This window comes from Euphorbia lathyris, chromosome 1, assembly GCF_963576675.1.
Source record: "Euphorbia lathyris chromosome 1, ddEupLath1.1, whole genome shotgun sequence".
Taxonomy (NCBI): domain Eukaryota; kingdom Viridiplantae; phylum Streptophyta; class Magnoliopsida; order Malpighiales; family Euphorbiaceae; genus Euphorbia; species Euphorbia lathyris.
Window position 1 is genome coordinate 108,207,567 of NC_088910.1, and position 15,032 is coordinate 108,222,598.

Consider the following 15,032-nt stretch of genomic DNA (forward strand, 5'->3'; position numbering starts at 1 on the left):
CTCATTCTCGATATATATTATTATTATTATTATTATTATTATTTATGGTTGTCTAATTTCGGCCTCCATATTCTTTTTCCGTTTCAACCCATTAATTAAAAGAATATATGTATCTACAGTACACATGTTAAGCTGGGAATGAAAGTTTATGAGTTGACATAAATTAAATTTTTTTTTTTTTTATGATTGATTAGTTAAATTGGGTAAAAGCTAGAAGTGCAGGGGCTAAAAGAATAAATTTTATAAAAATATAAGAAAATAAAACGGGCCTTGTAGGCTTTATAGTCATAAAAGAGGTAGTGAGTGCAGTGTAAAGTTGAATGCAAAGCATAATTAGCTCGTGGGGAGAAAACAATAACCGCACGTGATATCAAACGTAATGGGTTTAAACCCAAGCTTTGTGCGCATTTGGGTTGGAGCATTAGAGTGCGATTATAATAGATGTAGCAATACATCTGATCTGATCCTATATTCAGTATGCGAAAACAGAAAGTGAAATAAATATTAAGTGGAATGCTCACCAAAAAAAACATAAGGGATAAAACTTTACAAGATCCATAAAGACATTAAAACGACTATAAAGAGTAAAAATAACCATAAAAGGTATTAAAAACATAAAAGAACAAGAAATTATATACTTCTCATAAATCCAAATCCGTAGAAAAGCATCTGTAATCCAATCGTCATCATTTAAGTCATTCTGAACATTCGGATGTAAATCTTTTCTTTTGTTGCAACCACGTAGATCCATTGATCCACGAACAAGATAAACCGTTTCCACTCGTGCTAAATTCAAAAAAGTATAAATGAACGAATAATAGAGAACTCATATAATTCAGACAAATAAAGAGATCAGATGAATATATGAACACAAACTGAAAAGAAAAATAACAACAATAAAAAAAAACACAGCAAATCTAACCCTGTGGGAGGAGGAAGAAGGAAGACAAACTTCCCTCTTCCTCTTCAAAGTAGATCCATAGAATAAGAAAAGTAAAAGTTGTATATTAGATAGATGATGGGATTTTGAGAAAATACGGAAAAGCTATGAGAAGAAGATCAGAAAGGAGGTTTGACAGTTTTTTTGAAAACCTTATTATGAGTTAAATCCTATTTTATTCACTCAATCTATTACTATCAGACATATTATTAGTAATATCAGTGTATCATCAACATAGAGTAACAAATGAACAAAGTAACCATTTATAAGTTTTGTGAAATAAATATAACTATCAAATTGCCATTCGGCCCAATCATAAGAGAATCAAACTGTTTATATCACTGTCAACAAGATCGCTTTAATCTATATATTGATTTCTCCAACAAACAAACAACAAACAAACAAGTATGGTCTTCTTTGCATTCGATTTCCAAACCTTCAAATTGTTGCATAGAGCTGTCATTGTATGTATAGGAGTAATATTCAGGACAATATCTGGCAGCAAATAAATAAATCACTCATAATTACAAGGTAAATCTTTTCCTAATTTGAAACCCAATCTATATATTTGATATTCCCTGTATATCTCTCCCTATCATAATATCTGTCTTGTTTTTTTTTTTTTTTTTAATTATGTTTCAAATTAGTTGTCCATATTACATATCAAGAAATTAACCATTTAATATATATTATTTTTCAAATATATCTCTTTATTTGGATGTTGTTGGCAATAAAGAAATGGATTTATATTTAATAAATTTTTATGGTCCTGATATAACAACTTCTAATGACATTATTGGAAAAGATTAATAACCAGTTACATCAGAAAGCTACTAGCTGATTAATATAAGAAAGATCCATAAGCGAAAAGAAAGGACAAACATAAAATCTAGCAGCTTTAGCTAATATATGAGCAAGAATTAAGGTTGGTTTAACAATGAACAAAAACAATATTGAGATCATTGATAGAATTTGCAATGGCTTGGCAATATTTCATAAGACTCCCAAATTCACTAAAATCTTCTTAAGGGTGGTTAATTGCATTGGCAACTGCCTGAGAGCCGGTCTCAGAATGACATTATGGATTTGCCTATTCAGCAGCCAGGGGAGAGCCTCTTTAACTCAAAGTGATAATATTGGCAAATCAAAGTCGTGCCTTCTCATTCAATTAACAAGTATTTATACAGCAAAACAAATCCTAATCCTTCTCAAACTAGGTAATTACGCCTATATGCTCTAAGAGGAGTAATTACAAGATTATCCCTAAATTCCTATTTAGATACAGAATATATACACAGTAATACCCCTCAAGTTGGAGCATGCAAATCACAAATGCCCAACTTGCTCAACAAAAATTCAAATTGTGCTTCTTTGTAAAAATATCTGCAAGCTGCACCTTTGTTGACACATACGAAGGATTAATGACACCATCTTGAATAGCATCCCGCACAAAGTGACAATCAGCTTCGATGTGCTTAGTCCGTTCATGAAAAACCGGATTGTTGGCGATGTATAAGGCCGATTGGCTATCACACTTCAACCGCATATCCTTGTAGTGAGTAACACCCAACTCTTGTAAAAGCTGTTTAAGCCATTTCAATTCACATGTAACTGTTGCCATCGACCTATACTCTGCCTCCGTGGACGAACGAGGAACCGTATGTTGTTTCTTGGTTTTCCATGAAACAAGGGAATAACCCAGCAAGACTAACCATCCTGTCAAAGAACGACAAGTAAGAGGACAACTCGCCCAATCAGAATCACACCAACCTTCAAGACTCAATTCACTATCGGAACGGAGAAGAATGTCGTGACCCGGACTCTTCTTTAAGTAACGAACAACACGCAAGGCCGCCTCCCAATGTTCTATCCTTGGTTGTTGCATGAATTGAGATAAAATATGCACAGAGTAAGCCAAATCGTGTCTAGTAACTGACAAGTAAATAAGACGCCCAACGAGCCGTCGATATTGAGCGACATCATGTAAAACCACACCCTTGGCCAAGGCTAAGTGTTAGAGAATAATAATAGTTGAGGGAGTTATATTGTAATTAGCCTTAGGGCTTGGATTTTCCTAATTGTATAAATAGCTGATATTTATCAGCAGCACATATATTGAAAATCCCTTTCTTCTTCTTTTTCTCTATTTCACTTATATGGTATCAGAGCAACAATGGCAGATCCTTTGATGCTCATCACTAAGATTTCTCATGACTAGAAAGCGCAAATCGTATGTTGATGCGTTGAATTCCAGTCAGAATATAAGAGAATAAGATTTGAGTGAATCTGAAGGGAGATCTGAAAGTAGCGATTCCAATAACAATCACAATTCAGATTCCAGAGACGGAGAAGGCGATTCAACGATGAATTCAAACTCGAATTCATCAACTGTCAACAATAGCAATGATAATCCCAGACTTGTTATTGTTAGCACGATTTTGAATGGATCTAATTACATACCATGGTGGAGATCGATGTTGCTCGCTCTGAGCGCCAAACGCAAGTCAAATCATATTCTTCAAGATGAAGAACCAGCAGATAAGACCTCAGATGCATACAAGAAGTGGAAATGGGAGAACGATCTTGTTTTTTCCTGGATTATAAATGCGATGTCCAGAGATTTAGCCGATGTGTTCTTGTACGCACCAACAGCCAGAAAATTATGGACGGAACTGGAGGAACGATATGGCGAGAGTAATGGACCATTGATTTTTCAATTGCGTCGAGAGATCTGTAGCTTGAATCAAGGAGGTATGTCTCTGGTTGATTTCTTCAATAAAATGAAACGAATGTGGGATGAATATACTATTGTGAAGCCTCCAATTGCTTGTTCTTGTGAGGCAAGGAAATTAGTACAGGAACAGGTCCAGGAAGAGCAACTTATGCAATTGTTATCTGGATTAAATCCAGAGTTTGATCATGTGAGAGATCAAATATTATTGATGGATCCTCTACCTCTAGTCAACAGAGCTTATTCGATGCTTATACGTATCGAAAAGCAGAGAAATCCTAATTCAATTGCTTCTATTCAAAATGATTTTGTGAATTTAACAACTGGAAATCGAAATTTCAGTAATAAAAAAACTGGAAATGTCAATCGTAATAATAATGGTGGCAATTACGGCAATCGGGGTAATAATGCTAATTCCTCGGTGAAAAGCAAGGAGGAGAAATTTTGTTCTTATTGCAGGAAAGGAGGACATGAGAAGAGTGAGTGTTTCCGTATTAAAGGATATCCTGATTGGTTTAAAGGTCCAGCTCCAGTTAACCATCAGGCACATATGTCTCATGAGCAACAAGAGTTTTCTCCAGTAGATGATTTTGAAGAAGGTGAAGGAAGTTCTGCTAAGAAAGAATCTGTACAAGAACTAGTGCAGAGAGAAGTACAGAGGATACTAAAAGGGAAAACAACACAGGACTATCTTCCACAAGAGTTTTCAGCATTTGCAGGGGCATGTGCAGGTAACAGTTCTTGCTCAAGTTCTCTTAGCATTGATGAATGGATAATTGATTCAGGAGCAACAACTCATATGACATATAATGCTGGTTTATTGAGGAATATGGTCAAATTAGATGTCCCTAAGAGAGTATTTTTACCAACTGGTGAGGCTCAAATAGTCAGTCATCAAGGAGAAGTATTATTTGCTGAGAATTTCAAATTATTGAATGTGCTTTATGTTCCCAAATTCAAATACAATTTGATGTCAGTTAGTAAACTGCTATAAGATCAAGGTGTCTCAGTATGTTTTTGGACCACATATTGTATCTTGCAGGGCCGGAATTTTAATCAACGATTAGCAGTTGGAAGATTGAAGAGAGGGTTGTATTATCTTGCTAAAGATTCCTTTGATAGGAATGTAATTCAAAAAGTTGTAAGCCAAACTGATTTGTCTTTATCTGTTATAGACAATAATGTTGATATCGAATTATGACATAAACGTTTGGGGCATATCTCACAGGAGAAATTATCATATGTTTTTAATTTGCCTAAGAGTTCTATTATTAGTTTTGCTGATTGTGATATCTGCTTAAGAGCTAAACAAATTAGAAATTCTTTTGGATTAATTTTCATTAAGACCTTGCAAGTGTTTGATCTGATTCATGTTGATTGTTGGGGGCCTTATAAACAAACATCTATTAGTGGTGATAGATATATATTGACTATAGTTGATGATTTTTCCTGTGTGATATGGACTATTTTATTCAAGCACAAAGACCAAGTGTCAAGCTTACTAGATGGTTTTATCACAATGGTAAATACTCAGTTTCATACTAAAGTCAAGACAGTTAGAAGTGATAATGGGACTGAATTTGTTGGGCATTCAACACAGTTAGTGTTTGCAAAACATGGGATCACGCATCAGAAAACTTGTGTGTACACACCTCAGCAGAATGGGGTGGTAGAAAGGCGGCATAGAAGTCTGACTACTGTGGCGAGGGCATTACTCAAGCAAGGAGGATTGTCTGTCAAATTTTGGGGTGAAGCTATGTTATATGCCACTACACTTCTCAATATCTATCCGACTAAGTTATTGCAGTGGAAATCTCCTCATTTTTTGTTATATAGAAAAGAACCAAGTTTGGCAGACTTGAAGATTTTTGGTTGCCAAGGATATGTGTTGAACAACAATCCTCGGAGAGGGAAATTTGATGACCGGTCGGAACAGTGTATCTATGTTGGGCTCTCAACTGGACAAAACGGATGGAAGATGTATAACATGGCAACTCACTGTTTGTGTGTGTCCAGGGATGTTCATTTCAATGAGCATATTTTTGCTTATTTGTCTAACACTATTGTTTCAGTATATGATAGGCCCTTAACATCCCCAATGTTGTTTCAGTCTTTGCTTGATAATGATCAAGGTCTCACTGATACTGAAGCAAGCACCTCTTCATAGCCTTCACAACCTCCTGATCCTCTTCATAGTGCTCAAAATGATGATTATTCAGCAGAAAATACACCACAAATTCCTTCATCAGCAATTACCAGAAATGACTCACCGACAACTAATCACAATATGCCAGTTGTTGAAAATGAAATTCCAGCAAGAAGATCTACCAGGGTCACTCAAAAACCTTCGTGGTTACAAGATTTTGTTGTCAATCAAGTGATTCATGATTGTTGGTCCCGTGTGATTAGTTCCAAGGGGGGGTTGGGAACTAATGTAACTTTTTTCGCTTAATTATGCTGACTTAATCAATTCTTTAAGTTACTTAACTTAGTTTAGGTCAGCACAACCGAGAGATGTAAGACAGCTTTAGTCAGATGCTGACTAGAACTGTTTTACTTGTGAGTTGGGAATTAACACTTGAGGTCAGCTCCCAACTCAGCACCAAGATCACTCAATGTCAGCTTTTACAATTTATATCCTGAGCAATTTAATCAAGAAACACATACATATATATATATTGAGAGAGAGAGTTAGAAATTACTCAGCAAACTTATCCTGGTTCGGCCTCTCCGCCTACGTACATTCCCCAGAATCCCTCCGGGATTTTTCAATCCAATACTGAGCTCTTTAAAGGTAGAGCACAACCCATTTACAAGGCAGTTGAATATGCAAGAATACCTTCCTCTATTCGTCTACTCAACTCCTACTGAGCGCTATAACCAAACACTCAGATTCTCTACCGCTGAGTACTAAAATCGAGTACTCAGCACCACTCTCTCAATTTTACAATTGATACAAACTTGTTCTTTCTAGATGAAGAACACTTTAGATGAATACAAATTCAATCTAGCTTTTACACAGAAATAGAAATTTGGTGTAAGATCTTCTTTCTTGTTTGAATATGCTTCGTATGTATGCTCTTTTTTTTTTGTATTTCGGCAAAGGATCCAAGAATTGTACTTGTCCTTTTATAGTTGATTCTGAAGCTCTAATCATTTGAATCCGGAAGTATCCGTTTGATTCAAATGGATCTATTGCGTCATTCCCTTGGTCAGCATTCAGAATTGCAGGCCAATCCTGCCGTCTGAAATTAGCAGGCGTCAGGCTTGTCTTCTTCCGGCAGGTTCGTCTTCTAGCGCCCGTTCGTCTTTTAGCTAACGGCCAGTTGACCCATGCATCTCGAAACTGTCTTTGTGTGTAATTCCAAAGCTTCTGTTATTGGTGCAGACAGTTGTCGAATCTTGTCTTTTAGCAAACAGATCAATCGCGCTGTCCTGACGAACACTCAGCTTGACTTTATTGACGTTGCTTTTGTTCTTTGTTTGTGAGTCATATTCATACTCAGCTTCCGTGGTCAGCTTCGTCTGCAAGCTTTAGTTAAGAGGAAGACTTCTCTTCTTTGATACTGAGTTGCGTTTCACTCAGCTTCTTTGGTCTGCTTCATCTTCAAGCGTTTGTTCTGAAGATGACTTTTCTTCTATTATGTTGAGTTGCACTCCACTCAGATTGTGCTGTGTTCTCATGCTGACTTCGTCCTGACTTAGTTTTATTTCTATTTTCGTTTATACTTATACTCAACATCGAACAAACATATTAGTACAATTAAATCAAAGCACTTAAATTTAATTGCCCCTTAATCATGGATTAACTTAAATAATTTTGTCAAATCAAAATCATGTGGAAAGGTGTTTCAACAAACTCCCCCATTTTGATGTTGGCAAAATATTTAATTGTGGAACTCAGCATTGAGATTCCCCATGATTGAAATTCTTTTTATACTTCTAAAGTTACTCCTCCGTAAGGGTTGCATCTATAGACTTAAATTAACTCTAAACCTTCTAAGATTTAATCGAGTAAAATTAAGACATGCCTATACTGACTTAGTTCAATTCTAGACCTTCCAAGATCTAATTCAGATGAGCCTAGGTCAGTTTTCAGAAGATTGTCAATGCTTGACACATATGTTTACTCAGTTTGATACATAGTCAGTTCAGATATCAGAGTTATGAAAAGATGTATCAGATCTAATGTGTACTGAGTATATTCCTTTTTAATTTTGTTTGTTTGTTCATTTAAGACAAATCAGCACAAAATACAACAAGTAAGTAAGCATCACATAAGATTTTTCAGTTTGAATAAAGGATGCATAAATATATATATATATATATATGGTCAGCATTAACAAAATAGAACACGCCAGATAAAACTACAAGTCAAGCACTAAGACTAGTCAATCTATTTCTTCCTGTTGACTTGAGCTTGGTTAGCTACTCCTTTGCCTTTGGCAATTCTTTGTTGCTGACCCTGATTCCCTAGCTTGAGTTGAGTTGCGAAACCAGATGCTTCTCCCATTTTCTGCTGAGTTCCAGCAGCTTGCTTTTCTTTCTCCCCCATTTTGCCAGCATCCGGTGAAGGAGGAGTAAATGTCTCGCGAAGAACAACACGAGTCAGTTTTGATGAGTACGCTTGGAGTTGACTTGTACTCTCCCGAAGACCGTCGAAGACTGCCATGCCATCGTCCAGAGTGGAAGCGGGTATCCTAATGGTGGCAATGAGCATACTGAGAAGATAATCTTGAGATTTCCTGATCCAAGTTATGGTGTCAGTCAGCTTTCCATAGGATTGATGATACATTTTGAGCAAGGCAGCATCATAGAACTGACGTTGAGCATTGGTATGTCGGACATGTTTAAATGTGGCTTGAGAGTACTGCAGAATCTCATTTGTCTTTACTTGGTCAGTGTCCATTTCTTCTTTACTCAAGTTGAGTAGGCGAACGGCTTTACTAATTTGCTCAATGGAACACTGGGAGGAGGAGGAGATTAATTCACGAGCTCCGGTCAGCTCATACCTTAGCTGGGTAAAGAGTTGATTAACCTCAGCAGAGGTTGCATAGATTGAGTTTGCAGCTGACAAATTATTGAGTTGGCCCTGGATAAAATTTATATGATTGACCATTGTCAGCTGGAGTTCAACCAGCTTCACTATTGATTCTTGCTTGGGTTGTTGAGATGCGAAGGATGTCATGACACTCATCAAGTCCTTGAGACCCTTGATTTCGGTTAAAAGTTGAGTGACAGAGGATATATGTGTTGGCTCAACATGGGCAGACCCAGTAGCATCATCATGAGGCTGATGAATATCCTGAAGTAGGGCTTGAGCTGAGTCAATGATTCTTCGTCCAGACTCAGTGGCATGCAAGAAAGCATAGGATTCATCAGTTTGTGGTTCAGAGACCGGCATTGGAATAGCACCGAATGGAGGAGGAGTTGGGTGCTGTCCAGAAGCAGATGTGCTAGCATGGTCAGCAGCTGGACTTTTATTCAGATCACCAGCAGGAACTGACTGGTTATCATTCTGCGATAAAAGAGTAGGAAGAGGTGGATTAGCACAGATATTGACCTACTCGGAGTCAGTCTGAAGCTGATTAGTTTCAGAAGGTTGAGGTAGTTCAGTGCTGACCTGAGCAGAAGTTTCCTTTGCTAACTCTTTGTCTTGAGTAGCAGGAACTTCGAGCACTTGCTCGGCAGAAACATGACCTTGAGGAGCTTTGGGGTCGGCTTGTTCCTCGGCTTGAGAAACAGAGGCTTGCTTTTCCTTAAGTTGATCTGGGGTTGGCTCAATGACGGTGGAGAAGAATTGAAACTGGAGTTTGGTGAGGTCAGTTATTGGTTCCCTTAGGGGAGAATCGTCCAGAAGGTCAATGACTGGAGATTTTTGAGCCTTTCGTTTGAGTCGTTTGCCTGTGCTGTTCTTATTTGGTGGAGGAGAGGGATCAGCAACAATGGAGTCAAGGGACTCAGAAGAGGAGTTCAGCCCAAGGTCAGTATTGAGATCTTTCAAAGCTTTGTCTTTCGCTGTGGACTCAGCATCAACGGTCTTACTTGGCTCAGTTGGATTCACAGTGTGCTCAGCATCAACTGTTTTATGTTGCTTAGCAGTAACTGTCTCACTTCGCTCAGCAAAGCCTATCTGATCAGCATGAACCTGACCGCCAATATCACCCAGTTCTTCTTCTTGGTCAGTAGGAGTTTTCTCAAGATCAATTTCTTGACTTCTCACGAAGTGTGAGTCTTCAGAGATTACGAAGTCAAGAGGAGGTGCATCAATTGGCATTAACCCAGAAGTCTTCTTCTTCTTTTTCAAAGGTTGCTCAGGGGTTTCCTCACTTTCTTCTTCAGGCTCAACTAGCCTTTTCTGTATTTCTGCTGACTTAGGTTCCTCCTGACCTTGCTCAGCATCAGCTTTCTTCGCACTTGATAGAAACCGAATCTTCTTTGGGGCTGAATTAATATCTTTGGGAGAGGTTTGGGCAGCTTTCCTCTTCTTATCATGTCTAGTGCGATCAACGGGTTCTTTGTTCACCATCACTTTCTTGCCTTTCTTGGTTGGTAAAATTGGTGCGTTTTCCTCAGCATTATCTTCTTCCACATTTTCTTCAATAACCCCCTTTCCTTTCTTAGACTTGATGGGTTGGTTGTATGCTAACCCGAACAGCAGAGCCGCTGTTATTTATGTACCCCAAATTTCTATTTCCCCGACAGTGCTCACCTGGTGGTCCTGGAGAATTTTCGTGATGAGAGAGCCCATCCTGAGTTTGCCAGTACTTCGTTGGAAAGCACCGATAAGAAACACGGGCATATTGAGTGGTTGATAGGTCAGCATGTGCCAAATGAAGCACTGCTCGAAGTTTGAGGCCGATGAGGCGGAGTTGACCTTAGGGAATATGAAGTTGGTCAGGATGTAATGAGCCATTTTTTGATTCTGACCCATACACGTGTTGGCTATTTCTCCTTTGTGGTCCTTCGATTTACAGAACTCAATAGGGTAGTCAAGTTTGGCGTTTGTGGTCCTGAATTCTTTACCTTTGGCCGGCAGCTTTAGCAAGGTTGCTAGATAGGATGGAGTAATCGTTATGTTCTTTCCTTTGACACTGGTTACCAGATGGTCAGCATTATCCTCGTCAACACATAGGTTGGTGTAGAATTCCCTTACCAACTGCGGATAGGTATTACCGGGGAGAGAGAAAAGTCCGAACCATCCATTTTTAGAGATCCACTCATAGAACGGTTGCTCAGCTGTTACAAAACTTGGGGAGAACCACCGATAATGAAGTACCTCACAATTCTTTACACTGTTGTAAACCTGAAGAAATACCTTTTCCTTAGGTTGTTTCTTCTTCTTCTGTTTCTTTGACAGAGTGGCCTGGTCAGCTTGGGGGTTTTTTCTCGGAGTGGTGGCTTTTGATTGGTCATGCTGACCATGTCCTTGAGACTCAGTTGAAGTCTCTTTATAGTCCTGCTGAGCAGGGGAAGGAGGATTTTCATCGGAGCAGTTGTCGTCGTAATCGGCACCGGAGATTTTTTGTGAATCGTTAGACATGATTCCTTAGGGATTTTTTGAGAAATTTTCAGAGGTTTTGGGATTCAAGAGAGAGAGAGATTGAATGCCAGAAATTTCAGATGTAAAGATGGATAAGTGGGAATTCGTCCACTATTTATAGAAATACCGAGATGATCTGATACGTTGGAGTGGCGGTTTGACCTCGAGATGATCAATCGACAGGAATCCTGGCATTTATGACACATTCGGCGCATGTGTTTTCTAATAATTGTGCTTACGTCATCCTAGGTGGCTATTTAATATGCATGCTAGCATTAATGGTGCAACGGATTCTTACTCAACGTCTAGAATATTAATCGTTTTTGTCTTTCTGAGTGCTCAGTTTTACGTAGACGAAATATTTGTGTGCTTAGTAACTTAGCTTAAGGTAATCACTCAACATGTATGTCTACTCAGCATAGGGTGATTTTCTATAATACATATTTAGCTCAGCATGCAACAGTTACTAATTTAGCACAGATCACTCAGCATGGTAATCACTCAACATTCAATTTAGCATAGAATTCTATTGAAGAGGATTAGACATACCAATAGCTTCCCTTAGTATGTTCAATTGCTCACGAGCCAGAGGCTTCGTAAAGATATCTGCAAGCTGTTCATCTGTTGGTACGTAGGTCAGTTTGATCTCCCATTTAAGTACATGATCTCTAATGAAGTGATGTCGAATGCTGACATGCTTCATCCTGCTGTGTTGGATTGGATTTTTGGATAAGTCAATGGCACTCTTGTTGTCACTTTGACTTTGATTGTGTCAGTTTGTACTCCATAATCCTCCAGCTGTTGCTTAATCCATAGGACCTGGGCCACATAGCTTCCAATAGCAATTTACTCAGCTTCAGTTGTTGATAGGGCCACTGACAATTGCTTCTTGCTGAATCAAGATACTAGACAGCTTCCAAGGAAGTGACACCCTCCTGAAGTACTCTTACGCTCTAGCTTATCTCGTCCATAGTCAGCATCAATGTATCCAATGATTGTGAAGTCATTTGTATTTGGATACCATAAACCTTCATTAACTGAGCTCTGCAAATATCTGAAAATTCTTTTTACAGCTATAAGGTGAGATTCCATGGGGTCAGCTTGATACCTTGTGCAATAACATACTGAGTACTGAATGTCAGTCCTACTAGCGGTAAGATAAAGTAGAGAGCCAATCATACCTCGATATAACTTACTGTCTACTGACTTACCTTTCTCGTCAGCACAAAGGACAGTGTCAGTACCCATTGGGGTAGATATGGGTTTACATTCTTCCATATCGAATTTCTTTAACATTTCTTTGGCATACTTAGACTGACTGATGAAGATGCCGTTCTTCCCTTGCTTTATTTGTAGTCCAAGGAAGAAGTTGAGTTCCCCCATCATTGACATCTCGAACTCAGTTTCCATCTGTTTGCTAAATTCTTTGCACATAGATTCATCAGTAGCACCAAAGATTATATCATCTACATAAATTTGTGCCAGCAGGGTATTTTTACCCGTTTTCTTAATGAACAAAGTTGTGTCAGCTTTGCCTCTGACATAGTTCATGGTCAACAGAAAACTGGTCAACCTCTCGTACCAAGCACGTGGTGCTTGTTTCAGGCTGTACAGGGCCTTCTTGAGTTTATAAACGTGGATTGGAAATTTTGGATCTTCAAACCCGGGAGGCTGACTAACATATACCTCTTCGTTTATAAATCCATTAAGAAAAGCACTTTTGAAATCCATTTGATATAGTTTGAAGTTCATGAAACTAGCATATGCACACAATATTCGTATAGCCTCTAACCTAGCAACGGGAGCAAAGGTCTCACCATAGTCAATGCCTTCTTGCTGACTATAGCCTTGGGCTACAAGTCGGGCTTTATTCCTGACTACATTGCCTTGCTCATCTAGTTTGTTTCTAAAGACCCACTTAGTTCCTATGATCTTTTGATTCCTAGGTTTTGGTACTAAATCACATACCTCATTTCTCTTGAATTGATCAAGCTCTTCTTGCATAGCGTTGATCCAGAATTCGTCGTGCTCAGCATCAGCAAAATTCTTTGGTTTATGGACTGAGACGAATGCAACATTGTTGAGATATCTCCTGAGTTGATTCCTTGTCATCAGGTTGTTCTCAGCAGCATCAAGAATGGACTTCTCTGAGTGTCCTCTTGGAATTTTGATTTCTTTGGGTAATGTTGAGTTGTCAGCAGCTGGTGTTTCAACAATCTCTGCAGTTTTAGATTGGTCAGCAAAGGTAATTTCGGGTTTGCTTTTACCTTTGGTCAGCCCATGCGATAATGACTCAGCGGCTTCATTTTGGTCAGCGGAAGCTGAGCTTGGGTCATCTTCGGCAGACTGACTTGATTTTCCTGCAGGGTCAGTTTCATCGAACTCTATATGGACAGACTCTTCTACAACTTGAGTTCATTTATTGAACACCCTATATGCTTTACTATTAGTTGAGTACCCTAGAAAGATCGCTTCATCGCTTTAGAATCAAATTTGGCTAGGTTGTCTTTCGTATTGAGTATAAAACATTTACAACCAAAAGCATGAAAGTATCCAATATTGGGCTTTCGTCCTTTCCAAAGTTCGTAAGGGGTTTTCTTAAGAATAGGTCTAACTAAAGCCCTATTGAGTATATAGCATGCTGTGTTGACAGCTTCACCCTAGAAATACTTTGGAAGCCTATTCTCACTCAGCATTGTCCTAGCTATTTCAACTAGAGTTTTGTTCTTCCTCTCAACTACCCCATTTTGTTGAGGAGTTCTAGGGGCAGAAAAATTGTGGTCAATGCCGCTGACTTCACAGAATTCATCAAACTGTTGGTTTTTGAATTCTCCGCCATTATCACTACGGATGTGAGCTAATTTTAAATCTTTGTCATTTTCAAGTTTTCTTATCAATGTTGAAAACATCTCAAAGGCTTCATCCTTGCTACTCAGCAAGAGAACCCATGTATACCGAGAGAAATCATCTATAATGACTAAGGAAAATTTCTTACCACCCAAACTGAGTGGTTGGATAGGTCCGAAAAGATCCAAATGTAGTAATTCCAATGGAAGCTTGGTTGAGACAATATTTTTACTTTGAAAAGACTTTTTGGTTTGTTTACCTTGCTGACAAGCATTACATAATTGATCTTTCTCAAATCTAAGTTTAGGCAAACCCTCAACTAGTTGCTTTCTTGCTAATTTGGCAAGGAGGTCCATGCTTACATGACCAAGTCTCCTATGCTATAGTCAGGAGTTGTCCTCCTTTGAACTAAGCATATATTTTTTGAAAAATTCTTTTCTAAACTCAACATGTATACATTATCAACACGAAGGGCAGTTAAAATCAAATCGTTCGTTTTTCCCTCGAGTATTCGACACTCAGTGGCATCAAATACAACCTTTCTATAGCTGTCACACAGCTGAGCCACGCTCAATAGGTTATATTTGAGACCGCTGACTAAGGAGACTGACTCAATAGTAGGGTTACCTCCGATAGTACCTGAACCTACTATCTTACCCTTTTTGTTGTCTCCGAAGCTTACACTTCCACCTCGTTTACGCTCAAGTGTGATGAATTGAGTTTCATCACCGGTCATGTGCCTCGAGCATGCGCTGTCAATATACCAAAGCTTTGACTTCTCCACGCATCTCAGGCTCACTTGCATTTTGAACTATTCATCTTTAGGTACCCAATTCTTTTTGGGTCCTCGTTTGTTAGCTGATGGCGTGCCGTCTAGTGTAGTGTTTTCTACGACAAAATATGTATATGATAAGTGCGTTACGACTATGGATGTGATCTTTCTAAATGCTCTATCTTTACTAGATGTCACT